Below are 19,797 nucleotides of genomic sequence, written 5' to 3' on the forward strand. Positions count from 1 at the left end.
TGCATCACGTGAGAAGTTTTGGACACAGGAGTGGGAGATTATGATTATTGAGCATGTCAATCTCAGGTCATTAGCAAAATGGAGGGCACGGGTAGGGTGGTAGACAGACAAGGGAGGAGATGTAGGGTGGTGCTTGTGAGGAACTGAAATACTTTCCCGGCACAGATGACTAGTTACCTCAATTTATGTTGTATGTACATGCAATGACCTTATCTGGTGGGGGAATATGTGCCTTTCTTTCTCTCGGCAGGGGGGGCACTAGGGTTCGCACCACTCCAGACTGGCCGGAGACTTCACTGGCTGTGAATTCAATGTACATTCGTTAGAGGGTTGGGAGTAGAGGTGAGAGACTTGATGGGGGAGTGCAGTTGTGTCTGGGTATCTGAAGCGAAAGGAGCAGAGTTAAGGCCGCTCCTGGAAGCTATGAATGGACTATCGATCTTGGAACTAAGTTTTCTCGGGCTTCGGTCATGAGATCTATATTCCCCTAGGAATTATCCCATGGACTATTTTTACTGACTTGTTGCTGATCCCATGGACTGGGGGCATTAGAGTGGGGTCATCTACCTGGACTTACTGAAATGCTTGTATGGATACAAATAAAACTTGTTGCATCTTTAACCTGCCTAGGTGATTAATAACACCCACAACTCTAGATCTTCACAATGTTGAACCATGGAGTGCTTTGTGGGTGAGTGACCAACACTATGCCCCATTAAAAATAAAATAATTTAAAAAATACACATATTTGGCATCACTGTGTTTGTAAAGGTCCGATCTATCAAAATATAAAGTAAATTAATCCAGTCGGTATACGGAGTAACGAGAAAAGAAATCAAAAACGCCTAAATTACATTTTTGCAATGAAATGCAATAAGGAGACATTAATACATCGTATCTACCCCAAAATGGTACAATAAAAACATCAGCTCAAGGCGCAAAAAACAATTCCTCACACAGCCCCATAGTCCGAAAAATGAAAACATTACGCATTCTGGAAAATGCAACAAAAGCTAATTTGTTTTTTACATTTTTTCACTATTTAAATAATAATTAAAAACTGAAGATGTTTGACATCTGCGTACTCGTACTGACCTGGAGAATCAGATTTCCTGGTCAGTTTTACCATAGAGTGTACATGGTTAATAAAACAAACAAACAACAATTGTGGAATTGCACTTTTTTTTGCATTAACGCCCTTGAATTTTCGTTACCGTTCTCCAGGTCACTATGTGATAGAATGAATGGTGTCATTGAAAAGTGCAAGTCGTCCGGCAAAAAATCAAGTCCCTCACATGGCTATAGTGACGGAAAAATAAAAGTTTTGGCTCTTGGAATTAGGGGAAATGAACCTGAAACTGAAATAATGTGAAATCTCCATATCAAGAAGGGGTTAAGAAGATAAATCAGTCAAGATCTTTAGGAGGGAAATTTCACCAACTCTTACTGTTAAATCTGCACTTTGCTGGTGCCTCACTGACCAGCCCACCCGAGGTGTCCACAGGGGTCTGCAGGTAGGAAGAATTACCAGTCAGGTACTGTTGTAATAACTTTTTGGATTTGGGGTAACTGAGTGATATGGACACATTATTATAGGGCCACATGACACCCAGGGAAAATCAGTGTATGTCATGTAGGATGGCCCTGGTGGCACAGAAAATTAAAGCTACGGTGTCCTTTTAATTCTTTTTGACGGCATTTGTATTTTTTCCTTTTATTAATATTTATTTTCACTTATTTATATAACCTAATCATTTCCCTGACAGTCTGATAGGCAGCAGCTGAGATGTGTATTGTTTAGCAAAAATGTATCACCCGCAACAAGAAGTGATAAAGACAAACATTACATTCTGAAGCTATGTTCACAGGTTTTGCTTAGTTTTAGTTGTGTGTTTGGGGCGTTTTTCCTCCATTTTTATCATGGTATATTTGTCTCTTGTGAATGTTGATAAAGTTTAGTGGATAAAAAAAAATCTGATTTTACTTCATCGGGTTTTGACACAAAAAAATGTAGTAAAAACTGATACCTGCGTATCAGAAAAAGGCTGAAAAAACACTGAAAGTGACATGCTGCATCCTGCAAAACCCAAGGTATTGTATAAAATACTGAGGCCAAGAAACCAAGCTGTGTGCATGAGAATCCTGAAATCTCACAGACTTTGCTGGTGCTGTAAAATGCAGCTGAAAATGTGCTAAAAACGAATTAAAAAACGCTGACAAATCGTGTGCGATCATAGCCTTATAGTTTACAGCAGAGGATAACTTATACCAGATATAATCTGTATAGAATATCGACCAAAGCAAAAAATCTACTATTTACAAACATGGAGAAAACGGATTCTGAAATCTTTTCCAAGACAGATTTATATACATTTCTATTATAATAAAACAGATGGGATATTTCCATTCCCCATTCTCTGCCTCATTCACCAGTTGGCAGCAAACATGGCGGCCGGCTGCTCTGATGTCACAATGCTATGCTCAGGATTAGGGGGTCACGCTCAATTGTGATGTCATAATGGCATCATGGAATGTGCTGAGGGTATGTAATGTCTGAGCACTGTGACATCAGCGCCATTTGTAGAGTTGATGCTTTTGCTGACACTTCACGTTGGTTGTGGAAGAGCAAACTAGTTTGTGTTACACATCTGGTGATTACTTCCATTGCTACTTTTTGATCTTTGATCAGAGCACAATAACACCGGTGCCACCGGAGAGCTTAGTCCTCCAATATTCTATCAGCCAGTTTCAGGTAATTCAGTCATGAGCGCCCGAGAGCTGCGTCAGCTGATTGCCGACAATGAGGCATGGCTGCACCGACCAGAAAATCAAGGTAAGTGATATTTGGGGGAGACAGACAATATTCCCACCCTATGGGGCATTCTTGGGAGGCATTCTACCTGGGGTATGATGAACCACATATCAGGACAGTTTAGGTTTACCAAGTACAAAATAAAGGCAATTCGTTCTAGGATTCCCCTTTCCCTAAACACCACAGCAGCAGATGGACCCATCACTATAGTCCAAAAGTGTTTGCTAAAATTGGGAATAATTCTGATAAATTCTCATTTCTTTATAGGTCAGGCCATAATTGTCCACAGGTTGAGGTCTCATCAAAGAGATCAGGGAAGACCTTCTACCAGTTATGGACGTCAGAGAGACAGCAATGCTGTCACTGAGAGGACAGGGAGACGGGCCCGAGATCCTCCAAGGCGTAGGAGAGAAGAAGAGAGAAGAGAAAGAAGCCGCTCTCCCCTAAGACCAGTCCCTGCGGAGTCCTCCAGAACATCAGGAGAGAGCAGCAGGGATGATGGCCATCAAGCAAGTGGATCTGCAGCCAGCCCTGAATTTGAATTCCGGCGGCAATATCCCGCCCCACCCAGCCGCAGACCCAGGGAGGTTCCAGCTACAAACAGATATCCTGTAGGCCGTAGCCATTTTGATCGTCTATACATCCTGCATGAGCTGCAGGAACGTCTATTTAACATGCAGCGTCAGCTGCAGGGATGGGTTAGAATGACACCACCACTGCCACAGGTGGAGCCAGCTGCACAAAATCAACCTATGCCAGGGAGACAACAGGCTCGGAATGGCAGGAGAGCACTGCAAATTGCAAACCTCCCAACAAGGGATATATCACCACAGGAGGAGGCAGAGTCATGCACCATCTGTATGACCGAATATGAGATCGGAGAGCAGGTCACAGTCCTTCCATGTGACCACAGCTTCCATCAGAGCTGTATTTCTAGATGGCTCGGCTCCACCCCCCACTGCCCCCTGTGCCGCACCTACTGCTTCCAATGAAGCACCAGGTTCATGGTGCAGACAGTGGAAGAGACCATACTGAATTCCAGCCCAGGTAAGGGAGCCGTACATACATTAACACTACGATCATTTGAAGGCTGTAAAAAAAAAAAAAATCACTTATTTTTCCTGCATTTCTGGTCTTTCGTTAGTTTAACATCAGCTTTGGTCAACATCTCACCAAGCGTGAAGGGCTATGATCAGGGAAATCATCTAAACACCAGATGGTAAGTTATTTACCATTACTTCTCCCTCCGCCCCATGATATGTATATTACATGTAACATAGAAATAATTGTTATTTTTTCCATTTTGTAGACGGAAGATCCAAGTCTGGAGAACATTGAGGAATTAGATCAGAATGACCTGCACTTCATGTAAGTAGATATTAGACTTTCTTTCTTTTAGTCTCCAGCTCAGATTTAGTTACTTTTTGTTAGGAATCTACTGATGGGATGTAATAACTTGGTGTCTTCTCTTTACAGAAATCTGCAGAAGTTACAGATCATTTCCATAATGATCCACAGATTCCTCATCTCTTCATAGAGTCGCTGACTCCGTCATGTGCAGTGATGCTGATAACAGCCGCAGCCCCAGACTATGATATCGTCATATATTACATTCATTACAGAATATTCCTAAAATAAATAATATTTTCCATCTCTATATCTTGTTGTGACTTTACTATATAGAATGAGGCTACGTAACATTAGGAGCAGATAATGATAAGTGAGGGATTTACTGACTTTCTATCAGTTTTTATAGCGGTAGCGATAACAGTTAAAGGGGGAAAGGGGATGTCCAGCACTTTTATATTGATGGCCAATCTTTAAGAAAGGTCATTATTGTCAGATTGATGGGAGTCACATACCCTGAGTGAATTTAACGAGAGACTGTGCAGTCTGTTTGAGGTGTATCCTCTGTCTGAAAGCCGGAAAGTGAACATCCTTATTGGGCAGCTAACTGGTGCAGCACAGAGGGAAGTAAAAGCCTGGCAGGACACTGATAAAGAGACTGTTAAAAAGATTCTGGCTAAGAGTACCGTTACACCTAGCGACTCACCAGCGATCCCGACCAGCGATATGACGCGGTCAGGATCGCTGGTGAATCGCTAGGTGGTCGCTAGTGAGCTGCCACTCAGGCAGATCTCACCAGCGACATCGCAGGGGACGGGGATCGCTACTTACCTGTCAGACGCGGCGATCCTGCGTCCTCCCGCCCGGCTCCACGCGTCGCTCATCGTCACAGCAGGAAGTGCCGCAGGAAGTGGACGACGAGGAATGGTCCAGCAGCTTCTCGCGCGATCAGCGTTAACCAGCGGGGGAGCCGGTCGGAGGTAAGTATCAGACACAGCGATGTCGCTAGCAATATCGCTGTAACGTCACAAAATCGGTGACTTTACAGCGATATCGCAGTGTGTAACGGGGGCTTAAGCTAAGAAGCACCTTTGACATCCGACTGCAGCTGAAATAAAAATGAGATTCTTTGGGTGTAAGCAGAGAGCGCAGGACAGTATACGGGACTATGCTCTTAACCTACAGGAAGCGCAGCGAGCCATAAAGCAGATTGACCCAGACAGTGTGAAAGATGGAGACAGACTGTTAAAGGAGCAATTTATTGAGGGACTCCTATACAGTACCCACCGAGCACAGCTGCGCATCATAGCCCTACAAAACCCTGACCTAGACTTTGCAGACTTCAAAGACAGGGCTATTCGGGTGCTGCATGAACCAAATGTCAGCCGTCCAGCGCCCCCTAGGCGCCCAGCGATCACATACCACAAAGAAGCAGCATCTTGCCCTCCCAGCCCTGTGGAGGCTGATGCACAGACTCTGGATAATGATCCATCTACAGAACTGCGCCTTCAGGTCCAAGAGCTGACCAAAAATATGGCTGCACTTGCCAAAACTGTGCAGTCCCTGCCGGTGTCATCAAAGGAGAAGATCCAGCTGGCCTCCAGTCGAGAGGATGTCCCGTCGCTATGGAAGAAGAGGATCCCGCCACACCGAGGGAGAGACAACGATCACTATGACCAGGACGGATGTCCCATCTGTCGTCGCTGCTGCAAGGCAGGCCACATTGCAAGATTCTGCCACCCTGGGGCAGAGGGACAACCCCCAGGAGTAGGACCACAAGGCCCAAAGAACTGGCGAGCCAAGTATGTTGGAGGGCGACCGGTCCTCCCAGTGGTGATTGACGGCATCCCCATGAATGCTTTGCTGGACACTGGCTCTCAGGTGACGATTATGCCATATATCCTTTACAAGCGGTATTGGGCTGACTCTGAACTTACTCGCGGCCCAAGTGATGAACTGACAGTAGTTGCCAGTAATGGTTAGTCTTTGCCGCAAGTAGGATGTAAAGAGATTACTATTAAAGTGGGGCGAGTAGAGTTAAAATCTCAAGGTCTGATAGTTGTAGACATTGATCGACGAGAATGTAACCCAATGATGACCCTAGGTACTAATGTGATTGAAAATTGTCTTGCCGACGTTATTGTTTTGATGCAACAGGTAGCCGAGACTGCTGGTTCCAATGAACAACGAGTCCTGTTGAAGGAGATCAAGGCCCTGATGCAAAGACAGCAGGTAGAACTGTCTGGCGAAGAAATTGGCAGCGTCAGATTGAGTGATTCTTTCCCCATTGCGATACCCCCCAGATGTGAAATGTTAATTTGGTGTCGGGCAGCCATCGGCCTCAGAGGAAAAGATTACCAAGCATTGGTAGAGCCAGTGTACTCTGATAGCCGGCCCACTGTCCTGACAGCCAGAGGGGTAGTTGATGTTCGCAAAGGGAGAGTACCTGTACGCCTCTTGAATTGTGGGGAGGAAGAGGCCACAATACCTCGGTATGCCACAGTTGCTAAGCTGCTTACTGTCAGTAACAATGCAATATGGGCAGCAGAGCCCTTGGTCTCATCCGACCAGGTGGAGGACAATGGCTCTGTAAAGCAGCTGGAGGAGTGGTGGCAGCAGCTGCAGGAGGGAACTGACTCCACCCCTTCATACCAAAAGAGTGGGGTTTACCGAGTGACTCAGGAGTATGAGCGGGTAATCAGTAAACACCCTCTAGACTTTGGGAAGGCAAAAGGGGTTCAACACCATATCCCCACTGGAGATAATCCACCCATTAAAGAAAGGTAGCGGCCTATACCCCCAACACAATATCAATGTGCCAAAAGTATGTTGCGGGAAATGAAGGAGGCTGGGGTGATCAGAGACAGTTGTAGCCCCTGGGCAGCTCAAATAGTCTTTGTGAAAAAGAAAGATGGTACCATGAGAATGTGTGTTGATTACCGAAAAATTAACAGCATTACACATAAGGATGCCTTCCCATTACCCAGAATTGAGGAGTCATTAGCCGCACTTAAAACTGCTAACTATTTTTCCACCTTAGATCTCACTAGTGGGTATTGGCAGGTTCACGTGGCAGAGGCAGACAAGGAGAAAACAGCGTTTACTACACCAATGGGTCTCTGCGAGTTCAACTACATGCCATTCGGGCTCTGCACCGCCCCTGAGACATTTCAGCGGTTAATGGAGTGTTGTCTTGGACACAAGAACTTTGACACAGTCCTGTTATACCTTGATGATGTCATTGTTTTCTCCAAGACTTATGAAGACCATCTGAAGCACCTGGCTGAGGTGTCTGAAGCCTTGTCCAACTTTGGCCTGAAAGTGAAGCCATCCAAATGCCACCTCCTGAAGCCCAAGGTACAGTACCTCGGTCATGTAGTGAGTACAGAAGGTGTGGCACCGGATCCTGACAAAGTCACTGTTATCCGGGACTGGCAGAAGCCCAGCATCCTCCATGAGGTACGTCAATTCCTCGGGTTGGTAGGCTACTACCGAAGGTTCATCAAAGGCTTCACTGAGATAGCCACCCCTATGCAAAATCTTCTGGTGGGCCAGCCCAAGAAAGCCAGGAATTAGAGTCCTACATTTGAATGGAATGAGGAACTGGAGAGGTCCTTCACTCGAGTGAAGATGGCTCTCACAGGAGAAGAAGTTCCTTTAAGAAAGTGGCCCGGTACCGAGTACCCCACTGCCCTGGCTGAGGGCGCTCCATTCCAGCTTCCAGAGCTTTAAAGCCACCACCATGTTACACCTATTATCGCACACAGCAAGACCTGGTTGGAGGTTCAGCGGAGAGAGCCACTGATCGGTCTGGTCTTTTATCCCTTTCAACAGCTCTGCTGCATTGTGATCTTTATCACAATAAACAGATAAGCTTCAGCAGAGCGTGCTAATGCTTCGCCAACACAGTGCTGCAGAGCTCCCAGCTGGGGAGTGATGAGGAGGCTAGTTCAGCTGAGGATGAGGAGGAGAGACAGGAACTGGCATACGAGGAGACTGAAACACTAATGGAAGTTGGGTCCGCTATTCTTGGTGTGGATAAGATGTGTGATGTCCCTGTCTCAGACTCCACCAGGTTAACCCAGTGTGCCATCAGGGAAATGTATCATCCCTGTCCACAAGAACTTGCCCACGTGTCTTTGGTTATGAGAACCTTCGCTGTGACTGTGTTGGCCAGAGCATGGCTGATATTGTGTAACACGTGTTTCTGTAAGGCGGGGACGGCACACAGAGAAAAATAGTGGCTGCTGGGAATCGATTACTGTAGGGCTGCCACCACCAAGAGGTCACGGAAAGACTCAGTACCCACAAGCTGAAATGGCAACATTTCCAGGGCTAGCAATATTGCAATGTGTTTGTTTAGCGTTTGGGCCTGTGGGTGGGTGGATATTTCTGCTTCCTGTGATATGTCTCGGGCAGGGACAACTGAATGCTGCACTGGAACAACGAACTAGACGTGGTTGCTGAATGTTGTGTCTGTGCAACTGTTAGATATAGCAGGAATGCGTGATGCAGTGACGAGCAGGAGGCAGAGCAAGAGTTAACAGGTTAATCACAGGGGACACTCCACGCAGGGAGAGTGTAAGAAGTATAGAGGATAAGGCTCAGAATAACAGAAGGGGAATAAAAGTTCATATAATAGGTTAACTTATCAGTCTAATGTTTTCGGATGGTGAAGACTTGGAATCCCACAGTGGCGCCGCAAGTGACACGTGAAGCCTCTGGCCTGGTCCTGTAGGAAGGTGAGCCACTGTCCCCTGACAGCCACGGCGTATCCTGGTTCTCCTAGGTGCAGCCTCACCGTCTCGGGTCGATGCACAAGTTGAGGAGTGGTCGGTGGTGCTGCTGTGGAATGACTGGTTTCAGAGGCGGGGTCCAGGACTATTCTACCTGGCTCTGCTTGTTCTACCCGGTCAGAACGAAGTCACGCGCCAGGAACATTCAGCGGTACGGCACGGGATGTCTTCTCTGTATTAGTGGTGAGTGAGTACACCGTCACAAGTTGCTCACAGTCAGTCTGCGCGTCGGCTGGTAATCTGCAGCATGGTATTGTACTCTGGCGTTTCTCTGCGGAGAGTGAATCAACCTTCTCCTGCTGCGCACGCTGTCTTACCGCCAAGAGCCCTGCACTGGCGCGCACGTTCCCTTTTAAGTCTGACCCCCCCCCCAGTTGAGTGCAAAGGTCTGTCCGGGTCAGAAAGCTCTCCCCTCGGCAACAGTGGTGACAGTCCCAATAGTTCCGGCCCCGACACGAGAGAGGTACCACTGGCCCGGTCCATCTCCCTACACCAGGGTTTCCCAACTCCAGTCCTCAAGGCACACCAACAGATCATGTTTTCAGGATTTCCTTTGTATTGCACAGGCGAAGCAAATATCACCTGAGCAATACTAAGGAAATCCTGAAAACATGATCTGTTGGTGTGCCTTGAGGACTGGAGTTGGGAAACCCTGCCCTACACAACCACAGGTTGTGAGCAAAAGGCATCAGCGCAGCATTCCTGGACAGATTGGAAAGGCCATAACACAGGGGAAAGGATAGTGGTTTCACCCTCAGACACAGATTTTGTACCCAGGCATTCCACGCACCTACTGGGGTGCTTGGCTGCCATTTGCTTCTGCATGCTGGTGGTGCACAGGCTGGCAGTGTTCTCGCCTCTTCTCAGCTTGTTATGGCAGGTGCTGCAGATTGCAGTTGTTTTGTCTGAAGGACTTTCACAAAAAACTGCCATACAGGGGAAAAATGCACCCATGGCCTCTTATCTAGCAGAGTGGGGGGGCTCTGTGGAACAGTTGACCGAGTTCTCTCTCTGATCAAACCACTACCTCTTCTTGCCTGTTTTCGTGCTACAGATCCATCCCTCTCTGCACTGCTGTGCTCGCTATGAGTGCCACCTTGCCAGATTGGATCAATGGCCTCGTCATTGACCACGTTGACTTCCAATTCATCAATCTGATCTTCCTTCTGAGTTGTGATTTTAGGCTGACCTGATCTCAACTGTGCATCATGATTATGCTCCACCTCTTCAGACATGAATTGACCAATCACAACGTGACTTTCTTCTGGCCGTGGGTGCTCAAATGTTTGTGCATCACTGCACTCCACTTCGTCATGACCCTCTTCAATGGTGCATGGTGATAGGCCAGAATCATTACAAGGAAATGTAAACAGTATTGGGATGATATGTCTCCTGGGACTCTTGAAGGGGGAAGGAAGGAGGACCAAGTTGAGGATTGTGAGGTTCAGCCTCTTGGCTACTGAGACTGGACCGTGTGGAAGACTTGGTGGTGCTTCTTGTCAACACACTGGAACCTTTGCCTGCGATCCAACCCACAACATCCTCGCACTTGTCTGCATTCAACAGTGGTGTAGCGCGCAGAAGGAATTTTGACAGGAAGCTAGAATGAAATAAAGTCACCTTCTGATCTGTCACATGGCCTTGGCAGGCACCACCACATCCACATACCTTAATGTCACCCTTTCCCATATTGAATGTGTTATGAAAAATATAGCAGAGTATTTTTTGTTACATCAACTTTATGACACACGGCAACAGCTGACTAAGAAAAATTTCTGGTAAGTAGTGAAGTTTGAGTATCTCTACAGGCTTTGCACCAGTTGCACAACTGCTAGATAAATATTTGCTATTTATTTAACCAATAGAGTAATTTTTTTGTTATATCACCTTTATGACACTGCAACAGCAGACTCAGAGAAATTACTGGTAAATAGTGATGTTTGTGTATGTGAGCAGGCTTTGTGCCAGTCGCACAACCGCTAGATAAATATACGCTATTTAACCAATAGCAGGGGAGGGCGTCCCTCAGTATCTTAATGCTTCCCTTACCTGGTAGATCCCAAATTTCTGTTTTTTTGAACATGTCAGCCAGAACCAGTAGCCATAGTTCAACCTTCTCTTCTACTTCTAATAACATGGTGAGAAGTAGAAACATGGGTGGGTGCACAGGTTCAACAGAGACTTTCTCTCTCTGTTCTGCCATCAGCTTTGGTGTGCTCTTATTCTCTTCAGGTTTTTCTGATGTGCTACTCCCAAAACCAAGATCAAACTGGATATAAAACACAAACTATTGTATTGCGGCAGGGTTGGTGCAATGTGATACACAGGCAGTGACCACAGAAAAGTTCAAAGCAAATGTCTTTTAATGTCCAAAGAAACTTACAACTGGAACATAAAAGGTATCCTCCGGATCACAGCCGGGAAACAAGACCGTGGGTGACTGCACCGCCGTGTCATGCTGAGGGGTGCCAGGCCTTTTGTCTCCGTGTCACCTTCACACAGGCTGAGCTTTGCAGAGCCACCTGCTCTGCAAGTTTGCAAACCAAAACTGATGCACCCAAACCTTTGCTGCAGGGTTTTTAAATGGAATCTGTAAGTCCCGGTCTGGAGGGAGCGACCTGCCCTACTGCCATCCTGTAGATCACGCCAAAAATAAAAGTCCATGCCAGGTTTTCTTAAATCTTCCCTGGGCAAATAGCTTGCCCAAGACAAAACTTACTTTAATTTTGCGCAACAATCACAGCAATATCTGTGACTGCAATGCACTCCAGCGGTCTTAATACGCTTCTATGCGCATCCTGGGGGGACACAGTGACCCTCGCATATAATACCTGTCACTGCCTCACACTATCAACCACATAAGAAGAAAATGTAGGATGGAGGTAGTGGAGTCATTAAATCCTAGATCAGACTCCCAAACAAATTCAGACCTCAGGCCTCATCAGTAAATGAATACAAACATCAGACCAAACCTTAAAATTAACCAGACCCCAGATCAGAACCCAACATTAATTCAAACCCCAGGTCAGACTTCAGCACTAGAGTTCATTGTCAAAGAAACAAAAACTCCAGACTAGACGGCTATATTAATTCAGAACCCCAAAGAGACCCCTTAATTAATTCAGTACTTAGAGCAGACCCTTAAATGAATCAGCCCATCTAAATATACAAATCAGATCTCAGATTATTATCACTAAATGAATGAGACCTGAGGCCAGAACCCTTGGACCTTGGCTTAACTTCATAATTCATGACCACCAGGAACAATATAAATACAGACCTAAAATCAAACCAAAACTCACAGACCACAACATAGTATATATTTTGCATCTTCCTCCTGATTTGTTTTTCAGGCACCACTGCATGGGCGTACCCACCGTGGGGTGGGGGCAGCTTTCCCCTTAGAAGCAGGGGCGCGCACTTATCATGATGAGGCCACCTGTTTTTCCTGCCGCTGGCCCTTTAAATCTTCAGGCACAGCGGATTTACAGGTGTGCGCGCTCGCATCAGTGAGTCAGTGGCCGGGTGCCCTGAACATAGGGGTTAAAAACGCCTGACGTTGAACGTCAGGACGTTCTTTGTGGGCAGAGAGAGAGTGCTCTGCTCTCCCCGTCTCCCACCCCTGGATGCAGCACGCCACTGAACGTATCAGGCATCCGGAAGGGCTCCTAGCATCCGCGCGCTCCTAAGGCAATCGCTGTTATTCTATTCAGTCAGTGACGTCACGCCAGGTCTGGGTGAGTGAGTGCTGGCTGGGCTGATGTATATACAGGGGCTGGCTGTGGCTGATGAGTATGCAGGGGCTGGGGGCTGGCTGTGACTGATGTCTATACAGGGGCTGGGGGCTGGCTGTGACTGATGTGTATAAAGGGGCTGGGGGCTGGCTGTGACTGATGGGTATATAGGGGCTGGGGGCTGACTGTGACTGATGGGTATATAGGGGCTGGGGGCTGACTGTGACTGATGGGTATATAGGGGCTGGGGGCTGACTGTGACTGATGGGTATATAGGGGCTGGGGGCTGACTGTGACTGATGGGTATATAGGGGCTGGGGGCTGACTGTGACTGATGGGTATATAGGGGTTGGGGGCTGACTGTGACTGATGCGTATACAGGGGCTCGGGGCTGGCTGTGGCTGATGTATATACAGGGGCTGGCTGTAGCTGATGTATATACAGGGGCTGGCTGTAGCCGATGTATATACAGGGGCTGGCTGTAGCTGATGTATATACAGGGGCTGGCTGGGCTGATGTATATACAGGTGGTGCTGAGCTCAGTGGGCTGGACCTGGTGATGATATACAGTATATATATATATATATATATATATATATATATATATATATATATATATATATATATATATATATATATAGGTGGTGCTGGGCTCAGTGGGCTGGGGCTGGACCTGGTGATGATATATTTACAGGTGGTGCTGGGCTCAATGGGCTGGGGCTGGTGATGATATATGCAGGTGGTGCTGGGCTCAGTGGGCTGGAGCTGGTGATGATATATACTGGTGGTGCTGGGCTCAGTGGGCTGGGGATGATGTATAAACAGGTGCTGGGCTTAGTGGGCTGAGGCTGGTGATTATGTATATACAGGTGCTGGGCTTAGTGGGCTGAGGCTGGTGATGATGTATATACAGGTATGGGGCTTAATTTACTGTAATGGAGCAGTTTCATTTACCCTTTTCGTTCTAAAATTGTACAACCTGAACGACCATGGCTTGCCCCCTTCCCTAGTTTTGATCCTGGGTACACCCATGCACCACTGTTACACTATCCAGCATCAATACATTACTGTATGCCATATGTTGACATCAATGGCATCATTTGACCCAGTGCCTCAAAGGTAATGGGACCAGAGCCAACAGCACTCCTGTCCACCTACTCACCTATGTGTCCTGTACTGCAGATCCCACATTTTCCCTGCAGACCTGCAGAGGCATGTAGGAAATAACAAATTAATGTTTTACATTTATGATATTCATATGCCATTATATGGAACTTGTCAGGTCCTGAAATGCTATCACCCTGCAGATATGGGGTTATTGTTCCAATGCTTCCGTATAGGAAGCAGCAACCCGGAGTAAATGACCTTTATTGCTCCCAGCAGCTGCCGCCTCTCAGTCATAGGGTAAGTTCACATCAGGCATCAGCCTTCTGCAGCACAGAGTGACCTGAAGGGTGTATTGCTGAATAGCTTATATCTAGGGGTGATCACTGGGGCGGCATTGTTTATATATGAGGTCAGTGAGCCAAGCCCAGGCTATGACACACAGTGGGGGAGTTCAGTTCTTAAAAGGAATCTTTCACTTTCACTTACATTTCAGTTTTGTTTCTGGCTGCACTGATAGATCTTGGTGAGTATACAATTTACATCCATATACTTCTTATACTGCAATCAATACATGTTAATAATCTGTGCACAAAAATGATATCCCAAATTCTAAAATACTGAACTCACACATGGATACTGTAATGAGATATCGTGGAATAGTGGTCGCTATACAGATTATTGCATTTGTAATAGTCAAATAATTCTCACAGTTTTCTTTACTAGCAGCACAGATGACAAGGCACAATACAAGTCTATGGGTCCGTGTAAAACCCGTAGAACACACGGATGGTATCTGTGTTTTATCAGTGTGATATACAGGTTTAACATTGCAAAGTATAGGAGAAGCTTTGTAATTTTTTTATTTTGCCATAACGGAAAAACACTGATGGCACACAGATGACACGAGGCTGAAGTTGTTTCTTATTCGTCAAGTTTCTTATTCAGCAATTTTTTCTTTTCTGTTTTTTATAGGTTTAACAACAAAAAGCAAGCATCACAATAATAACATACAATGCAGCGAGGTGCCCTGATGTGAATACACTTAAATACAGCTACAAAAACTATTAAAACTAGCACAAAAATGAGCATTAACAGACCCCGTCGCTAGAGAGTCTCTAAATATAAGAAATAATGGTTTGTCTATTACATTACTTAGTTCTCTTAGTACTCGTGGGTGTATGCCATCCGGACCCGGAGATTTATCTATTTTATTCTTATTTTGCTGGTTTCGCACCTCTTCTTGGGTTAGATTGGTGACCCTTAATATAGGGTTTTCTTTGTCTCTCAGCATTTCACCTAGCATTTCATTTTCCACCGTGAATACCGTGGAGAAGAAGGTGTTTTAATATATTAGCTTTTTCCTCATCATCTACAACCATACTTTCCCTCACAATTTTTTTAATGGGCCTACATTTTCACTTTTGATTCTTTTACTATTGATATAGTTGAAGAACAGCTTGGGATTAGTATTACTCTCCTTAGCAATGTGCTTCTCTGTTTCTTTTTTGGCAGCTTTAATTATTTTTTTAGATAAAGAAGTTTTCTCCTTATAGATTTTTAGAGCTTCAATGGTGCCATCCTGCTTTGGTAGTTTAAATGCTTTCTTTTTACTGTTAATTGCCCCTTTTACCTCTTTGTTAGCCACATTAGGTTTTTCCTATTTCTTGTCCTTTTATTCATCAAAGTATAGACCGCTTACAGTGCCTATTTAGGATGTTGTTAAACATTTCCCATTTATTTTCTGTATTCTTATTTCTGAGGACATTGTCCCAGTCAACCAGATTAAGGGCATCTCTAAGCAGGACAAACTTTGCCTTCCTAAAGTTCAGTGTTTTTGTGACTTCCTGACAAGTCCCCCAATTGTAACTGTACATTATTGTGGTCGCTATTTCCTAGATGCCCAACAACCTGCAGATTTGTTATTCTGTCAGGTCTGTTAGATAGTATTAGGTCTAAAAGTGCTGCTCCTCTGGTTGGATTCTGCACCAATTGTGAAAGATAATTATTCTTAGCTATTAGCAGAAACCTGTTGCCTTTATGGGTTTTGCAGGTCTTTGTTTCCCAGTTAATATCCGGGTAGTTAAAGTCCCCCATAACAAGGACCTCATTATGGGTTGCAGCTTCATCTATCTGCCTTAGTAGTAAACTTTCCATGATGTCTGTTATATTTGGGGGTTTCTAACAGACCCCAAACAGAATTTTGTTACTATTTTTACCTCCATGTATTTCGACCCGTATGGACTCGACATCCTCATTCCCTTAGCTAATATCTTCCCTTAAAGTGGACTTTAGACAAGACTTTACATAAAGACAAAGCCCTCCTCCTCTCCGTTTTTTACGATCCTTTCTAAACAGACTGTAACCCTGTAAGTTAACTGCCCAGTCATAGCTTTCATCTAACCATGTCTCAGTTATTCCCACTATGTCATAGTTACCTGTAGATATTTCTGCTTGTAGTTCTTACATCTTGTTTGTCAGGCTTCTGGCGTTTGCGAGCATGCATTTTAGAGAACTTTGCTTTGTTCCAATCTCCTCCCTGTGGATTGTTTTAGAAATTTTCTTACCTCCCTTCTGGTACCAATATTCAAAAAGGGCTCTAAAAGTGAACCTGGAAGTTATAGGCCAGTAAGTCTAACCTCTATTGTTGGTAAAATATTTGAAGGGTTTCTGAGGGATGTTATTCTGGATTATCTCAATGAGAATAACTGTTTAACGCCATATCAGCATGGGTTTATAAGGAATCGCTCCTGTCAAACCAATCTAATCAGTTTTTATGAAGTGGTGAGCTATAGACTGGACCAAGGTGAGTCATTGGATGTGGTATATCTTGATTTTTCCAAAGCGTTTGATACCGTGCCACACAAGAGGTTGGTTCACAAAATGAGAATGCTGGGTCTGGGGGAAAATGTGTGTAAATGGGTAACTGGCTTAGTGATAGAAAGCAGAGGGTGGCTATAAATGGTATATTCTCTAACTGGGTCGCTGTGACCAGTGGGGTACCGCAGGGGTCGGTGTTGGGACCTATTCTCTTCAAAATATTTATTAACGATCTGGTAGAAGGTTTGCATAGTAAAATATCGATATTTGCAGATGATACAAAACTATGTAAAGCAAGTCAATACAAGAGAATATAGTATTCTGCTACAGATGGATCTGGATAAGTTGGGAATTTGGGCCGAAAGGTGGCAGATGCAGTTTAACAATGATAAATGTAAGGTTATACACATGGGAAGAAGGAATCAATATCACCATTACACACTGAACGGGAAACCACTGGGTAAATCTGACATGGAGAAGGACTTAGGGATCCTAGTTAATAGGATCTGTTTATACCAAGGAAGGTGACGGTCACAAGGGGGCATTCTCTGCGTCTGGAGGAGAAAAGGTTTTTCCACCAACAAAGAAGAGGATTCTTTACTGTTAGGGCAGTGAGAATCTGGAATTCCCTGCCTGAGGAGGTGGTGATGGTGAACTCAGTCGAAGGGTTCAAGAGAGGCCTGGATGTCTTCCTGGAGTGTAACAATATTGTATCTTACAGATATTGTTAGGTTCTTTAGAAGGACGTAGATCTGGGGATTTATTCTGACAGAATTTTATAGGCTGAACTGGATGGACTAATGTCTTTTTTCAGCCTTACTAATTAGGTTACTAAAGTGGACACCAAAGAGAGTTGAAGAAAGAGTTAAATGACTTTGGGCCACTGATCTCACAATGCAGACATATAGAACAGGGAGACCCTCATCAAAAGCAGGTCTCTCCAGCCTGGCCCAAATGGGTTCTGGGCATCAGAATTGGCATCAAAGTGGGCAAACAGCCAATTTTCACCCATTAGAATAAGTAACTGATGTTTTTAAAGGGTTAATTGACTTTGGGCAACTGATCTCACACTAAGAATACACAGATAGTGATGCAGTAATCCATATCTGGGGAAAATACAATTTGCTAAGATGCTGCTGGCCTGGCTACAAACTACTGGGGATTGAGGAGATGCCGCCGGCGCAGCCTCAGAGACTAGCGGTGAAGTCACTAAGTCTGCCTTCCCTGCCGGCCTGACTCGCGCTGAACTCAGGAGCATGGGAGAATGAACTGGCATTTTCTCATGCTCCAGAGTTCATCGCAGTTCAGGCCGGCGGGGGGGGAGCGACTCTGACGTCAGCGGTAGACTCTGAAGCTGCGCTGGCATCATCTCATTCATTCACCAGTAGTTGCAGTCGGGGCGGTCACATCTTAGCACCGCTCCTAGTTGCAAACTGTATTTTCCCAATATGGATTACTGTGTGGGACAGAACGACGGACAGGTATGATATATTGTTGTATTTTTTTTAATTTATTACAGGAGAACAAGGGAGTCACATGGATTAGCTGGATAATGAAGATGAAAAACTGTTTAGTGTTTTATTTCACTAAAAGACTTTATTCTGGCTGCATTTTTATTGAACCTGTAACAACTATAGGATTAGTAATGGATAGGTATCTTATTGACACCTCTCCATTAGTAAACCGGGCTTGATGTGACCTTACAACACAAAGGTGACATCAACCCCAAACTATTATCCCATATGCCACCACTACAGGGCAGTGGGAAGAGAGAGGCTAAGTGTCAGAATTGGCACATCTTACAGATGCGCCATTTCTGGGGCGGCTGAGAGCTGGTGTTTGTAGCCGGGGTGGGTAAATATCCATGATCCCTTCCTAGGTTATAAATATCAGCCCTCAGCTGTCTGCATAGTCTTTTCTAGCTATTAATTATAAGGGGACCCCACGTCATTTTGGGAACACACCTATTTTAATAGCCAGTAAACGCTAAATACAGTGTGTCCGTAAAGTCATGGTGCACTTTTCACCAGTCGCTGGAAAGCAACAAAAGACGATAAAAATGTGAAATTTGCTCCAAATAAAAGAAAAACTTTCCCAGTTTCTTAACTATTCAGTGCAGTTCGATGTGGGCTCCAATTGCTGCCCTACACACATCCAAACGATAGCTTGTGGTTGCATGATGTCACAAACCTGGCAGTGTATGAATCAGAGTTCAGTTTATTATTATACATTTATATAGTGCCATTTATTCCATGGCGCTTTACATGTGAAAAGGGGAAATATAGAGAGGTACAATAAACATGTGTAAGACAAGGGACACACAAGTACAGAAGGAGAGAGGACCCTGCCAGCGAGTTTATCAGGGGTTAATCTGTCTGGGGGGCTCAGCAAGAGCTTAAATGAGTTTGTGTTGTTTGATTGCTTCTTATTATCTCTCCTCATGATCAGATCTGATATGATTGGACCAGAGAAAAGGTGCCAAAAGTGCACCATGAAATTATGGACACACTATACAGCTGCAGGCTGATATTCATAGCCTGGGGAGATCTATGGGTATTAAGCCCTTCCTAGGCTATAAACACCGGCCCCCAGTCACTGGCTTTCCCTCTCTGGATTGGAAATTTGCGCGGGAGCCCACGACATTTTTCCCCAAAAAATAATCTTATTAATTACATACAATTAGTAGTGTGTGTGGGACATGTATTTGTCAGTGACATGTATATATCTACCTATTCTATATGGATTTACTGTATGTAAACCAAGTCTTCTATCTCGTCAGCTTCTACAGCGATTTTACAGAAGCCGACAAATGAATTACCGGCTATTGTTCTATTTCTCTCTGTAATATAAAGATATATACAGTGCCTTGCGAAAGTATTCGGCCCCCTGGAGCTATTCAACCTTTTCCCACATATCATGCTTCAAACAAAGATACCAAATGGTGAAGAATCATCAACAAGTGGGACACAATTGTGAAGTTGAACGAAATTTATTGGTTATTTTAAATTTTTGTGGAAATTCAAAAAGTGAAAAGTGGGGCGTGCAATATTATTCGGCCCCTTTAACTTAATACTTTGTTGCACCACCTTTTGCTGCGATTACAGATGCAAGTCGCTTGGGGTATGTCTCTATCAGTTTTGTACATCTAGAGACTGAAATTCTTGCCCATGCTTCCTTGGCAAAC

General features: G+C 44.9%; 2 protein-coding genes across 10 annotated transcripts in view; one reads left to right on the forward strand and one right to left on the reverse strand.

The window, feature by feature from the left end:
• The window catches only part of LOC141091154 (uncharacterized), a 258,846-nt gene that overhangs the window by 210,175 nt on the left and 28,874 nt on the right, over window positions 1-19,797 (reverse strand). The window contains exon 3 of one of the 9 annotated variants that reach the window (XM_073576555.1): window positions 13,852-13,893. The exons of the other annotated variants lie outside the window; for them this stretch is intronic. The gene's annotated coding sequence lies outside the window, so the exon portion shown is untranslated. The remainder of the gene's footprint in view (window positions 1-13,851; window positions 13,894-19,797) is intronic. 9 annotated transcript variants of the gene reach the window in all.
• The window catches only part of LOC141091155 (apolipoprotein L3-like), an 80,319-nt gene continuing 74,706 nt past the window's right edge, over window positions 14,185-19,797 (forward strand). Inside the window, exon 1 of the mRNA XM_073576558.1 lies at window positions 14,185-14,319. The gene's annotated coding sequence lies outside the window, so the exon portion shown is untranslated. The remainder of the gene's footprint in view (window positions 14,320-19,797) is intronic.

The sequence above is a fragment of the Dendrobates tinctorius genome, unplaced genomic scaffold (genome assembly GCF_039654945.1).
Source record: "Dendrobates tinctorius isolate UK_male_01 unplaced genomic scaffold, ASM3965494v1 ptg000049l, whole genome shotgun sequence".
Classification (NCBI taxonomy): domain Eukaryota; kingdom Metazoa; phylum Chordata; class Amphibia; order Anura; family Dendrobatidae; genus Dendrobates; species Dendrobates tinctorius.